Genomic DNA, 15839 nt, shown 5'->3' on the forward strand with positions numbered 1-15839 from the left:
AAATTCTGCTACTTTTAGCTAGTTGCATACAGTAAAGTATTCCTATATATAGTTCTTACACAATTCTACAAGTATGAGGAGAAAAGAAGATAATCCAATCTAATACAATATTGTGCTGCATGTTTCTAGAAACCTTATGAAGAGACTTAGCCAAAGGACTGCACTATCATGTTAATTAATGGATGTGAAAATGGGTATTTTACTTAAATAATCACTTAACAGGTAATTTTTCTTGAATGCTATGTACTAGAAAAGCAAAATATGTGTCAGAAAAACCAGATGTATGTCCCTGACAGACAGCAATAAGAAGTGAATATTGAATATCTGTCTGTTGGATTCAAAGTCTTCTTATGCTGTTTGTTATACTGAAGCATACTAAACAGGTCAATATTGAGTTTTTACACTCCTAAGTTGTTATTTTTCAATTAAAAAGCTTGTGAAGCAGCTCTCTCTTTCAAATCTGTCTGGCTAAAACGGTTGGTTCAGTGCACTTGGAAGGGTAAATATGTTAACCATTGAGTAAAGTGATTCCAAGGTGATTCCGGACAGAATTTATCATTTAATTTAGAGCATTCACACTGAGATCAGAGGCAATACATACAACTGATTGGGGACTTCAGGAAGGCTGCTGTGGGGAGCTGCAGTGTTTGTGGTCATGGAGGGAGCCACACAGGCTGTGGAAAAATTACCAAAATGGATCTGCAGTTGAAACTGCTTCCCAGATCTGCAGAGCTCAGGGCAGTCAGTGACCAGCACCAGCTGGACACATGCACAAGGAGAACACCTGGGGCTGATCCATTTCCAGTTCACTCCTGCCTGCCTAGAAAAGAAGGCTGGGTTTGGATGAGAACAGTCCTTTCATGTCAAGGTTTTGCAATGTTTTGAGTGCAAGTGATTAGTGATGTTCTTAATTAAGACTAAAGTAAATTAAAGCAATTAAATTAAGTAGTAAAAACCATTAAATATGAGACAAGTCTTACTGATCTTGTATTGGTGCATTAGATTGAGTAGGATGCAGACTCATTTGGGAAGAGACCTCTTTCCAAGGGCAGGCAATATCTCAACATAAATTCAGTCCTAACTAGAAAGTCTAGCATTCCCAGCCCACCAAGAAGCTACTCCAGCTGTTCAGGACCTTCAGGTTTAAGCCACCCGGAATGCAATCCCGTGCCTATGCAGGTAGCTGGACACAAATTACATAAGTGGTTAATTAGGTTGCTGGAAGGAATAAAGTCATTAATACCCCATCACAACATGAAGAAAAAATTGGCTTGTGGTGGAGGAGAAAAATATCCAGCATTGTCGAGAACAAGTCAACTCAGGTACAAAAATTACAGTTCAAGGTTTAACTCAAAATAGCAGTAAATTGCTCTGTTATTGACTAATGAAGGGACACAGTCAGAAGTGTTAAGAGCTCAAGGGAACACTGATGGACAAATTTAAAAGCCTAAAATTTATTTAAAGAAACCCATGGCATAATTAGAACTCTAAGAAGTAAAAACCACAATAACATTAATAATTCTGAGGGGGTTTTTTTCAGAGTGGGCCATATTGAAAGCAAAATTTTCATATAATTTTGTGGAACAGAATCCAAGTTAGCAAACTGTGAGGGTCACCAAGTCTTTGTTTAGATGGCAACAGAGTGATTTACAGTAATTTAGATAGTATTTAAGAGTATCTGAGAGAAAAATGTATGGATTACTTTACTTTTTCAAATAACATGATTCTTAGCTTACTTCTAATGTTTCAAAGATACTCAAACTAAAGTTCAGCATCTGCTTTGATGTGAGTGGCCTCCCACACGATTTCTTTGGGTGTATTATGTTGCCCAATTTTTGCATCAATAACATCTTTCCAATTTGTCTTGGCAAACATTATTTACATTATTTATTATTATTAAGAAGAGTCAACTTTCTTTACTATTTTATAGGTCAGGTCCTCATGACTTTCTGTCTTAAATATGCCACCAAATTCCATTTTTATTAGACTTCTAAAGCACCTAGCATTGGATCTAGTCCAGCTCTTCACTGAAATAGTATAATGGATTCTGTAGACTTCAGTACACTATACATCATACCTACAGGATGCAACCAATGATGATTTTTCTTCCACAGCATAGAGAAGATTAAAGCAACATTTGCTTTGCTTTCAGGTGGTGTAGCCATATTTTCTTAATATTCTGAGGGAAGACCAAAGCTATCAGATATAGCATGACACGCAATTTGCAGACAGTATTTTAGGATTTTCACCTTCTGTAACTATAAGCATAACATTTTTATTTTTCTTGTCACTTCATAATTACTATTACTTACTTGATTTCATATCTCACACAAAATTCCATTGAGGAAAACCACTTTGGTGCTTTTTTGTTTTGTTTACAAGTAGTAGGAATGAAAGGATGTATTATTGGTGAGACAAAAATAATGTTGCATTATTGTGTCCAGCAAATTGCTTTTAGACAAAAGGTGTTGCTGTCTAGATGGTAGTGTGTATTATTCCTCTGTTGTGGTGGTGTAGCAGAAATTGAATGATCCCAGAAAAACTTGGCTATAAAATGCTGTATGCATTCTTGCAGGGGATTAGGACTGCCCACATCCTGCCTGCCCAAAAGCTGTTGTAGGGCTTCTGTCCTCCCTTTGAACAGATGCTCCAAAAGACATTGTATGTGGGCTTCTTCCTCATAATTGCTATGGACTCAGATCTTAAACCCTTCTTTTCTTCCTTTAAAATGTAATTTGATATTGTGAAAATAACCCCAGAAGTAGCACCCGAAATACATGCTGGAGAAAGGAAAGAGAGGAAAAAAGACATTCAATGGACAGCTTTGGCCAAAAAACTAGATGTGGCATAAAATAATTTTCTATAAACTACAGAAGAAAGTTTTTAAAATTTTGTAATTCCTGTACTTTCTGTGTGTAAGTATGGTACTCCTCTAGCCTATACTTCAAGTCTGTCCATTCTAACCTGAGATAATTTTTTTCTTGCCTGACCCTAGTAAAAAAGGCTATTTATGATTGAAACACAACATAGCTGTACGGCATTTGGGGTACACACTTTATAGTAGTGCTACCAAATTCAGTGCTAATGAGATCAAGTGCAACTCATTTCAAACAGTTGTGTCTCCTTGGCTGCAATGAAAGCATTTTAAAAATAACTTTCTCTTGCATAGTTTTCATTCCACGCCTGAAATGAAATAATAGAATACTTATTTTAACTCTTCTAAGGACATTAAGAGTGCATAAAGTTTTATCAGAAGTTGTATGGACTTCATACAATGAATTCTGTTGCAGTTCTTGCCTCTAAATGTGAATAAGATATTAATTATTATGGGTAGGTCCAGCAGCATAATTATATTTGTCAAGCTTGTTGCTTAGTGTATACAGCTTTTTCAATGTTTTTTAAAGCATTTATACAGTTGATATGATTTTTCTGGTGGTCATATTTTTAAATAATTTTATTTCATTTTTAATATCAAGTATGGGCATTTGTCTTTTCCTCGGCTCAACATGCTGATAATGCAGTAATAGATCTATTGTGAAGTTCTAACATCCCTAATTTGTTTTCTAAATTGTTATGCCTCAAACCAAACAAATTCAAAAGAAAAAAAACCCCATCCAAGTAGGATAACATATAACTTTATTTAAATTATTCAAAATAATTATTTCGAAAGCTTCACCCCATACATTCTTCATTGAAACAGACAACTAGGAGAAAAAGAAAAGAAAAATAAAAAAAGAAGAAGTGTCTGCGTAGGGCTCTCCTGTTCTTAATTTTGGTTGAAACCATGCATACCCCTTTGAAGTATTGGCTCTAGTAATACACACCTTATTCCTCTCTGTGCCAGCCATATGAACCTATTTACATTGTAAGATTCAGCCAGAGGCCAGGAAAGAGATATGTACAGTAATTCCAAACACAGTCTATAAGGAAGTGCCTCAAAGATTTTCATAAAAGTCAATGACACCTATCAAATGGCATTAAAAACATGCAAGCAGGCATGGCCATGATTACCTCAAACTGACATGATAGTACCTGTCTCAAAGAAATTGCACTTTATTGAATTGTCTTTAAACATTTATATAAAGCAACAAAGTCAGCAAGTAGTTTAAACTTCCACCAAAACAGATGTCTAAGAGTGACTGTGCTTTGAAATATAAATGAAGTCAAGGGTCTTCTGTTGCTTTTGAGTAAGACAAGCTGACTGAAAAGCAAAACAATTTAAATGAAAAACATTGTTTTTCTGTTGTGGTACTTTTAGCCATAACTATCTGTCTGTCTGTCTGTCTGCCTATCTAATAAAAGTAATCTGTGCTCTTAAAGGTAAAGAAACAAGACTGAAAATGCACTGCAAAGACAGCCTTTAGTACTTTGGAATAACAGGAGTTGTTATTTTCTGTCTCTGGATCCCTCTTCAGTACCAGGAACCACATACCCTTATAAGGTATTACACAAATTTCAGCAAAATTCACTGAGTACCATCAACACACATTCTAGGTATGATGCTAAATATTTCGGAGATTACTTCAGCTACCTAGTTATGACGAATGACAGTCTGGTGTATGTCATCAATCTACAGTAAATGATAAATCTGACATAAATTATCATAGTAGAAGGGGAACAGATAAAGCCATACACTTTCAGTGGTAACAGCTTTGGATCACCACAGAACATATGCGTGTGCTTGACTTTAAGTACTGAAACCATCCACATTCTTCAAGGGAAATATGTGCTTGAGGGACTTTTTGCTTATATCATGAAACCTTTGGAAACCTGTGTTTTTCAGAATTTTCCAGGTCTGAATTTTCCAAGACTGAATTTTCTAGTAGGGTTTTTTTTTTTCTTCACATTATACAATATTGACAGCATTTGTCACTCTGTCATTGTCAACAACTGATTGGGCATAGATCCCTGGATACTCACACTGCAGCACTTTTCTATCGTGATCTCAGTCTGTGTACGAGCATGTGTTGAACACATTAAAATAAATCATCAAAAGGCACCAGGTGCATGGAGTGAACAGAGACATATAAAAAAGCACGAAAGTCCTAAGTAAGTGCTATCATGCCTTGCTTTCCATGAAACAAACAAGGCAATGCTACACCATTCCATATTTATTATGGTTAAGGGTTTATTTAGCTCCCACAGTAATCCAGACCATCCATAGGCCAAAGAGTTTCATGTACGGAGGCGGGGGAGATGGTGGAACTAACTTCAAAAGTGCTAAATATCCATCAAATTATTTTGCTATGGGCTATGTCCATACGCACTTTGTAACCCTCTCCAAAATGCCAGAATTATTTAGTAGTATTTCTGCTTTCACTATAATGTCTCCAATTGACATGACAATTTTTGTTCTGAGCCTTGATCTCTGGTGTTTGGTGATATTTGGTTTCCCAAGGTTGAGGTCGTTACACAAATTCTGGCATTCCTGAATATTTATACGGAAATAAATTTGCCAGACTTCAAATTCCAACCAGAAGCATCTCTTGGTTTCGCTCTGCATACATTGCTGTATCACAGAGAGGTATACAGGGCTCTTGGGTCCTTCTCTGGGTCTCCATCCTTGTCTGTTCAGCCTTGCCTGTTCAGCCAAATTCAGCTGGATTTAATATGGGAGGTGATGGTGGTGAGAGGATGCTTTGTGGATTCTCTGCAGTCCTGGCCAAACCTTTGTTCTTTCACAGAGGGAGATCATCACCCTCTGATACCTCACCTTGTCTAATTCTGGTGTTCCACATAGAAGCCAACAAAATTCAGCAGCCAAGATAATGGGAAAAAACTGTTATACCAGGATCTGTGCTCACTTTGTGCCAGCTGACTGGGACATAAGTTCCACTCTTTATGTCAGAAGCTGTGGAACTGGCTTTCAAGTGCTTTCTGAATAAATTTTGTTTACTACCTCTAGCATTACTAACATGTCTCAAATGCCTAATCAAAGTAAAAATTAGAAGTGCAGGATTAGCTGCTTTCTGAACCTATTCTCCAAGTGTCTGGCAGTGAACAATAGTTTGACATTTTGCTTGCTTTACATTGATATGCAAATCTGCTAAAAGAAACCAAGGAAAATGTTCTAGGATTACTGCTCTAAGATTATATCATATCTTGTTGGGGTCCCTCCCCCGCCGTGCAGCCCTGGGAGAGGGGCCCAGAGGGGCTTCCCTGCCCCTGCTCAGCCTCGTTCCCATGGGTTGGTTTGTGTTCCCTGCGCGGGCAGAAGGACCCTTGGTCCCGTGACTGGAACAGTTCCTGGGCAGAGCTCCGGCCATGCGGCTGGAGAAATAAACATCTCTGAAACAGCTAGCAAGAATCAGTCTGTCCATATATGTTTCCTTTCCACGGGACTCCTGGTTTGATATATGCGTGTTGCAGTATCCCCACTGCAACAATATCTTGTTCACTTCATTAAAGGTATAGTCAAATTCTCCATATCTTCACCCTGAGCAGTGGTTCTGAGAATTCTGCTGGAAAAAATACTGTTCCTTAGTATTACTACCATCAGTTATTCCACATATTATTACCATAATTCCAATTATTATCCTAACTACTGTTAGTGCAATATGTTGTCATTGACAACTGATACCATGGGCCTACTATCCAAGCTCAGAATACCAATTCCAGAATACAGAAGTAGCCAACACACTTCCAGAAATTCTCTTGAAGTGTCCCCTTTACACATACACACACCACAGAGGAACTGTGTTGGTAATGTCCAGCCTGAAAAGAGGTGGACAACGGGCAACCCTTGCTGGAGAGATGGGCAGCAAATACCAGCTGGACAATTCACATGTCAGCCACTCCAACAAGAGCTTTTCTGGAGAGCCTTGTCTACATCATTCCTTCCTTTCTTTCCAGCTTTATGCTGCCAGGTCTTGCTGAAATATTGTCAGTATAGTGGATTTGCTGGGGAATGCTTTAAAAAAGTGAACCAAGTCATGCTCTCACAAAGCGATACCTGGAACCCCAGAAGTTAGAAATCTTGCCTTTCTGCTGGTGGGCAAGGTAAGATCCCACCCCTGGGTCAGGAAGGGGAGCGACCATCAACCTAGTGTTGTGATAGCACAGCCAGTTTCTTGACAGCTCCTTGCCAGCAGGTCTAGCTTTGTGCGCCTCATGCAACCAAGGGATTTGGCAGCCCTGCCTCATCTATCCACACCTCCAGTGCAATACTGAGAGCGTTCCAATATTCCAAAAGCCTTAGAAATGAGGCACTAGCTGAAAATAAAAGCTTTCAGTTACAAAAAGGCTGACAACAATCCTGTGTGCATTACTAACCATATTTTTGACACTTCAATTTTTTATGTTCCTGCTGGCAGAAAGCTATTGTTCTGACCTTTCTCCTTTGCTATGGGTTGCACAAGATCATCCCACCCACCATGGGGAGCAGGTCCCAAATGTGACAGATCTGGGTCTTGGTCCTATTGCTTCACAGAAAGAATCAACCAAATTCAGAGCTCTGCTTGCTCCATGCACATATAACAGACAGGGTCTGAATTGAGAATCCAGATGCAGATGTCACAAGCAGCCCTACAAACTAGCAGTATATTCTGGGTCCAAGATCTGAAAGTGGGAGGATGCCAAGGGAAAAAGCCTTCTTTTGCTGTCCTCTGTAGGTTGTATTATATTCTGTGTGATGCATCATCATATCTGGGATTTGAGGGACCACATTTGTAATCTGATGAAACAAGCATAATAATAGACTGCAATTGTAATGGATCATGGTTGCACAGCAGTCTTTCCCCAGACCGAACCAATTTTCTTAAAGCCCAAGCAAGTCCGCAATCACAAAAATTAGCTCATTAAAAAAAATGGCTTCAAAATAGGACAGGGAACTGCACAAACCTGTGGCCGCTAGACACTATCTCTGCATGATCCCATCAGCTGGCAAGCAGGGTTGAAGCAAGCTTGCTACAGCCCAATATTGAACAAAAAAAGAAACAATCTTGTTGCACTAGGGTGCACTTTGGAAGGAGAGAATGTGAAAAAGAAGTATTCTTTGACAAATTTCATTTAAACAGGCTTCAGTGGAAATTTAAAGGATTCCTTGCATGTCAGTAGCAGAAATATGTGAGTGCTGTATTCAGTCATACACCTTTCATTACATTTCTATTTCTACCACTTCATTGTTTCTCAGACAAAGCATTAGCATTTCTTTCATTTCTGGAATAAAAAAATATGGTATTTATTACTAAGAGGTAAAGACTAGAGACAGAAGGTGGGGAGCTTTCATCCAGGGGGACAAGACAAGTGCTCTGTATGAGTATTACTAAATGTGGAGTCATGACTCACACACAATGTCATTTAAACAACTTTCTGTGTTTAATTTCCTTTTCTTTAACCAGTAGCCTAACAGAACAGCATTCAGACTGTGGTCTATGGACCACCAGTGGTTTGTGGGGCTCTCCCAGGTGGTCTGGGAAGTTAGATGTTTTGGGAACTACACTATACCCAACAGATCTCATGGAAAAGAATCGAGTGCTCCAGAAGGTGATTTCTTTCTTGCTGTGTGAGTGGACTCCAGAGGGAAAAAAAAGCTGAAACACCATTGGCTACAGAGCCCTCTTTAATTTTTGGGGGAAAATTGCTAACAGTTGAATTTTGGACATTGTTTTATATTCTTAGTGTCTACAGCAGTCAGAAAGTTTTAAGCCTTTGGGAGACAGAACAGAGCTGCAGATGATGCAGAACAACAGGACCAAATTGCTGCAGACAGTGCTGAAAGCCAGGGAAGTTTTATTGACCTGACATTTCAGGGACATTGTGAGCAGTTAGATCTCATTAATTAGGTCATATTTAACCTTGGCATTGTGTCTCCCAGATCCTGCTAGTTCTCAACATCCCCAAGGGAGAACTGCCCTGGGCTTCCTTTCCCCTGATCCTTAAGAGGTTTTGCTTGGCAGGTGGCAGGTAGGAAGTGGTGGAGCAGATGGACCTTGTTGCCTCTGCGTCCTTTCGGAGCGGTTCCCACTCAGCCCGGTCAGCTCTGGACGCAGCAGGCTGCGGGGGCCAGCCTCCGGAATCAGGGAAACCAGAGGTCTGGCTCGTGGGTCCTTCCACAGGACCGCAGCAATAGAGGCAGGTGGTGGAAGAAGGAGGCAGACTCCAATGTGGGTGAAATCCGGGAAGTTTATGGTGCCCTCGAGCACGAAGCCGCACCTCCCAGGAAAACCCAGCTCAGAGTGAGCCTGGAAGGCTCGTGCAGCAGGTTTTATGGAGGGGGTGGCGACAAGGGAGGGATCACAAGGGTATCCAATCATGGAAGGGGAGGGTGCGGTCTACGGGATGAAGGGCGCACCAAGGGACCAATCAGGGGAAAGGAAGGGAGGGACCCTTTCCCCATGGCCAATCACTCGACGCTCCGGCCAGAGCTTTCTAGAAGCCTGGGAGGAGTGCCAACGTGATTGGCAGGGGCCCGGGAGGAGACAAGGAGGGAGAGTAAGGCAATTAACATGAAACTGGGAGGGTGCAAACTGGGTTATCACAATAATACAAATCCAAAGGGGAGACCCGGACCAAACCAAACAGAAACACACTTCCACACTTTGTCATTTCCAAGCCCACAGGATGTGTCTCTCCCAGACGAAATGGTGGCATATGCCAGTGGTGAACACACTGTCCTGCTGCCTACGTGGGGCTCAGCAGCCATTAATGCTGACCCTGTGAAATGGAGGGGACACTTGGCACTCTGCTTGTTACCTTCATGGACTTGGGGGGTGACTTGAACTTGGGTTGCATGTGTGGATCCATCCAGCACGCAGCAGTGTCATTTTGGGGTTAACTCCAAAGGAAAGGATGCCACCTACTGAAATGCCACTCACATTTCCTGCAGCACCCAACCCTCTGCTCGGCCATCCTCTCCAGTACTTGCTGACCTAGCCTAACCCTGTCATGGCTTATGAGATCGAGTGAGCTCATTGCCTGAGGGGGTAGGCTGCAGGCCAGATAGGAGAAATGTAATACTTCATAGTTTGTCTGCTTCAGTGTTCAAAAATGCAACAGTTTCCAGAGGGTAGAGAGAATGGGGGAAAACTGGAAAGCTCTTTGCATGTCCAAAATTAGACCTTGCACTAGAAGAAAGGAAGAAAATATAACTAGTTTACAGGGAAATAATAATTCCAGTAAGTATCATTTAGCCTATTTCTAGCAATGAAGTCTGCCCTGGGAAGTTTCCATTGCGTTATAATGAGCTTAATTAGAATTGTTATAATCAAATAAGTGCATTTGGCAGAGGAGTGGGAAAGGAGAACTCTACCATTGCAAGGTTAGTTGAGTTGCCTGTCTTTTGATCATTTTATCAAATGGTACATGCTCAGATGCCAGGCTTTAATTTTCCTCAGGTACAATTCCAGTGGTTACCCAGGACCAGAATCAATTTGGGGATGCTCAGTTCTGAGCATTAGTCCCAAATGGCCAACAAGTCCAAGTAGACCTGGGGCATGCAGGTCTTGCATTTTTCATTCAAAAAGAAATACTAAATACAGAAATACATTCTGTTTAAATCATAAGGTCACAGAAGCCTGTTATGTACAGTCTAAACATTGTTGCTCTCCCTAAATGCTAGATTGACTTCCACAGCATTAATTTGGACCTTAATGACTTCAGTGGGATTAAATTTAAACCTCGTGTACCAATGTCAGGTCTTGCAGTATTCCTGGGATCCTCATAACTGCTCAAAATTGCTAGATTAGATTCTGGTGTGATCCTCTCTGGTATCCTCACTCTTAGTTTCTTTCTTGCTTCAGAGATATTTGGGGAATGCTGGAGGTCAGAGGGAAGATGAAATGGGAGCTGCAGGAGGATGCCATAAAGGGGTTTAGTCTATTTGAGAAGAAACCTTCATACAACTATTATATAATACTATTTTGTCCTTCTATGTTATGAGATGTTTGACAGGAGGACTAAGGCTTCTTTTAACTCTTAGTCAAGTCTTCATTCTGAAAAAGTTTTTAGAGCCACAGATCCTATCTATATTACTGGCGTGTCTTACCCAGAAAAATGTACTGAAATATTAACTCTTCTTTCATGAAACAGATTTTTTGTAATATCTAAGAAATTCTTTAGAATAATTTTCTTCTTCAAAGTGACTAAAGATTTGTGTTCTCTGGGACATGAAAAGACCTCAAGGGCAAGAACTAAGGGCCGGCATTAGAAAAATAAAAATTATAATGTATCAAAACAATCAGTTCTAAAAAAACCTCCCCAAAAATTAAATGGTAATTTTGATATTTCTTGTAACTTGGCACAGAGACATTCCAAAACTTGCAAAAATTTTAGAGCAAAACAGGGCTAAAAAAAAGACAATCAGGCAATATACCCCAGGGACTCAGGAGGTTCCAGTTTCCTTTCCACACAATATTTACCATCCTTGCACTCATATCAATACCATGGATGCCTTCAGAATTTTAGTCATTAGCAGTAAACCATTTAAATATAGAGATTGCTTTAAAAAAGATGTAACACAACATGAAAGCAAATTCATGCTTCTCTACAGTCAGGAGATTAGAAGATAACTAGCCAAGGAAATATAGATATATATCACATTTGGCTTCTAGGCTGAGAACTAATATTATTTTTTGCCATATATTAAACAATTTTATATTTATTGAAGTTACTAAAACAATACAGCACTAAGCCACCAAAATTATATTTTTGGAATGAAATGAACATTCAGTAGAATTTGATACTTCCAAAGTACTGTTTGTAATCACTTGAGACAGAAAATTTTGCCTTTTTTTTTTTTTTTAAATCTTCTTGTGAAGTGAAAGGAATGTGCAAACCAGTATGGGCTAGTAAAGCATATGACACAAAGCTTGGCTCTACTGAAGTCATAATTGGATGAGACTATGATCCACCCACAGAAATAATACAAATCCTTTAACAAGAGACTTAAGAACTGTTAACTAAAGCCAACATAGCAACAAACTTCCCCTGAAAACATACCTTATCTCAGGAAGTGAAAACTATTCACTGCCTAAATTTCAATTAACTTTGTCACGCTTTTCAGAACCACAGCAGTTCAAGCTTGATTCACGTTATGATGACAGATAATTGCTTTTACAGGTCTGATTTGGTGGAACTGTGGAAAATGTCTTGCCAGACTGTATTACATGAGTGAAAAACATTAAATAGACAGCTAACATGTCTCATCTCTTCCTCTACTCTTCTCTCTTTTTTTTCCCTATCTTTTGTAACCTCCCATAGAGGTTTATATGTGTGCATCTGAGTGTGTCTTTGTGTCTGTGTCAGTAAAAGCCCAAACATTAGATCACAAGTTCTTGTTTATATAAGCTTCAATTTACCCTTCAGGCACAAATTTAGAGATTTCCAAACACACAGATGCTTGCCACTATCCAAATTCAATTTGAAATGCTCTGCACAACATCTCCTTTAACTTAACTAACCTTGTATTGTTCAAATACTTCATAATGGGTTTTGATTGCCAAATATCATTACTAACTTTGCCATTGTTAACAAAGTTAATTGAAACACAAATAAATAGAATTCCATAAAATGTCAAATCATCTGAAAAAAATTGTATTCATTTTATTAAACACACAAATCTGATTTTACAAATAATTAGTGTGCGAAGTTATAATGGAAAAACTACCCAAAAAACCCAAAAGAATATGTTTCTACCTGGTATGATCTAGACCCTAGAAGAGACCCTAGAGGGCTTGTAGGAAGTAGGAATGGGCTATCTGTCAATAGTCTCAGGAATATAACTCATTTATATAGAGCAAAACCTAAGGAAGGAAGGCTGAAACCTCAGCAAACAAAGCCAGGTTTACTTAGAGAAATGCCAAAGAATGCTCCCCTCAAGGGAAGATTTGGAAGTCTCTAGAAGGCAGAGGGATAAGGGCCAAACCTAGCATGCTCTGGTAAAGTTTTTAGACCATGACATACTGCAGTTTCTTTTGATGGGCACACTCTGGAGACAGCACTTATGCACTCCAGAAATTATGGAAATAGAAGAGATTCAGGGAGAGAGAGTCAGTGTCACTAACCTCCAAAAAAAGCTTGTGCTGCAAATAACACAAAGAAGTCTTCAAGTTCTCACCCCTTATGAATTAATTTCAAGTGAATACACAAAATAATACACAAAGAAAATGTAACTTAGTTACAGACATCATTAATCTCCACTTTGCCCATGTTGCTGGAAAGTAATGCTGCTTTTAATGATGAAAGTTTTTTTTTCCAGACACAACATGATTTAGAAAGTGGGTGCACATAACTCTCCTAAAAATCGTGAAAATCCTAGTCTGTAGCTATTAATTTTGTCCGTTTCATTTCTTTTCTTCTTTGCCTCAGTTTTGTGAGTTCTTTTACTCAGAGTTCAGATTGAAATGCAGGAGACAAGGGGTTTATCTTTGGACTCAAATGTTGTTTATTTCTTATCTATAGTACAGCTGCACAGAATGTGCCTCTGAGTTAACAAGGTGAAAATGGCCCTGAGTTTTAACTTCCAAGGCCTTTTAAAGTCCAAACTGTTCAATTATGGAATGCCAACTAATTTTTTTACTTATAACCCAGTAAATATTCATTTATGATCCGCACTGCATGTTTCTCGAACCAACACCAAAACCACCAGATTTGTGAAGAAGGAGGAAAAAGAAGAACTAATCCACACCAAAATCCTCCATTTTGTTACTAAACCCCATAAGCCTAATTTTTCTACATCTCTATATATTCCGCCCAGTGACATAATTACACAGCAACAACCTCAGTGTCATCACACAATTTAGGAAGCTTTTCCCAAGGCCTCAGGTCAAATGCAATGTTCTTTTGAAGATCATTGTCTGTCAGCACCGAAAGATTGAAATTCTCAGAACTCAGGGTTCCAACATGCAGTAATGTCACTATCTGCTAGATTCATCCTGTGCTAAATCAGGAAGCGGTATTCTGCCTGAAGGTCCTTCTCCAAGAGGTTGTCCTGCCTCTGCTTCTCCCTAGTCCTCCCATGTCTCCCAGAAAAGGAACTTGGGATTGAAGTCTGCAATTTCCATCCTATGAAACAGACATGCATGAACTCTTAATGACAACTAACTGACGCAGTGTTACTGTTTGTATTTTTTCTCTAGTGAGTTGGTTGCTGCAGAGTAAATTTGTGGCAGAAGTTAGAGTGACCTGTGATTCTGCAGTATCCCCTCCCAGAGATGATGTTGTGTACATCTCAATGACCGGCAGACAGGATGTGCTGGGTACAGTGCACGGTACAATAGGTAATAATGTGTGCATGGGATGATGTCTCAAACAGCTGAAATGCTGAAAGTTTACTTCCTAATTTAGCCAATAGTAACATGCTTGTCTACCTATATGCTTTTGATGTGCATTGAATATATGTTGTTCATGTCCACAGGATAACCATATACTGTCCTTTTCTGGCACAGCATAAATCTATTGCAGAAATTGTTGGATAGCTTGAAAAATGTAAGCACAGTGTGTTCTCCAAGATTCATAGCAACATATGTCTATGTATCTTGTTCAGAGTTGTGCCTGAAACATGTTAATGTTCATGTACAAGTACTGGCACGTAAAGGGGGTTTTGTTTTAGGCATGTTTTACCCCTGGATTTATATGGGCATGCGGTAACACCTACTTTTTTTTTTCTTCAAAGAGCTAATCCACATGCATAATTGAAACAAGTCCTTATTTTGCTCACTATAAATATGTACCATATGTATCTCTTATAAATGTTACATTCTGTAGCATGGTGGGATTTGCTAGTACCTGTGAGTTATGTCAACCTTCATCCAAAGGGAAATAAAAATTAAGAACATTGTATAGTGCAATATAGTGTGTCCTAGACATAGTCACAGGCAAGCCTATAAGTACAGTAAACAGCTACATTATCACCCTATTGATTTACTCTGTATAATATGATGGCTTGATTGCTGTAAACAGGAATCATGCCACTAAAACAACAAACAAAATTGATTGTACTGAAACACACACATTGTAATTTCCACTAGCTTTTAGGCTTGCTCTGGTATAAGCTCACAGATCATGGGGTTACGATTAGCTGTTCTTCATAATTTAACAAGAGAGTAAATATGTGAAAATGCTGTAAATGCACTGCATTGCAACTTTAAGAATTAACTTTAAATATTGGGCTGTTCACAGTTTGAAGGCGTTTTAAAAGAACTAGTCATGTGACAATGCCTTGGCTTTAGCTAAATAAACACTCTGGAACTTCCTTCAGAACCCTTCTGAAGCAATACAAATTAACCCTTTTAAAAACAGAGGTACACCACAGAGAAAGGTGCTACTACTTTGGGTGCAATCTTATGTCTCTGAAAAATGCTGTTATGTGATTCCAGATATGGACCCCCTATTCACTGGGTCCAAGTGACCCAATAAAAAGCCTTAGACCCTTGTTCGCCAGTAGAAAACCCTGTGCGTAGCCCTAGAGATATAAAACTGGAGAAAAAACACAACACAGCTTCAAAGCTTTCTGAGACGTTTATCCTCTCATTCGTACATCTGCTGAAAAGTCTCTGTTTTCACTTAATATATTAAAAAATACAACGAAGAAATAGAAAAGCAACTTGTGAACCAATTACTAACAAGTAAAAGTATAACAGATGCAAACAAAGAACTGCAGTATTTTTCACCATATGTTTCAAATCAATCTTGTTCCTTCATCAGTTGGAAACAAAGCATAATGTTGTGGTTCTAACAGTAACTAACCTTGATCTATCAAACCATAGAAAAACTAGCAGCACTTTGACAAGCCACTTGCTCTATTTATCGTAAATAGTTAATAGGATTAACTAAGATTCACTGTTCATTTAGAATTGTATTATCTAATTCTTCCCATTTCAACTCCTTTTCTAATTGCCCTC

The sequence above is a fragment of the Corvus kubaryi genome, unplaced genomic scaffold (genome assembly GCF_017639235.1).
Source record: "Corvus kubaryi isolate FWS band 111438036 unplaced genomic scaffold, C.kubaryi_AGA036_p1.0 37308, whole genome shotgun sequence".
In the NCBI taxonomy this organism is placed as follows: domain Eukaryota; kingdom Metazoa; phylum Chordata; class Aves; order Passeriformes; family Corvidae; genus Corvus; species Corvus kubaryi.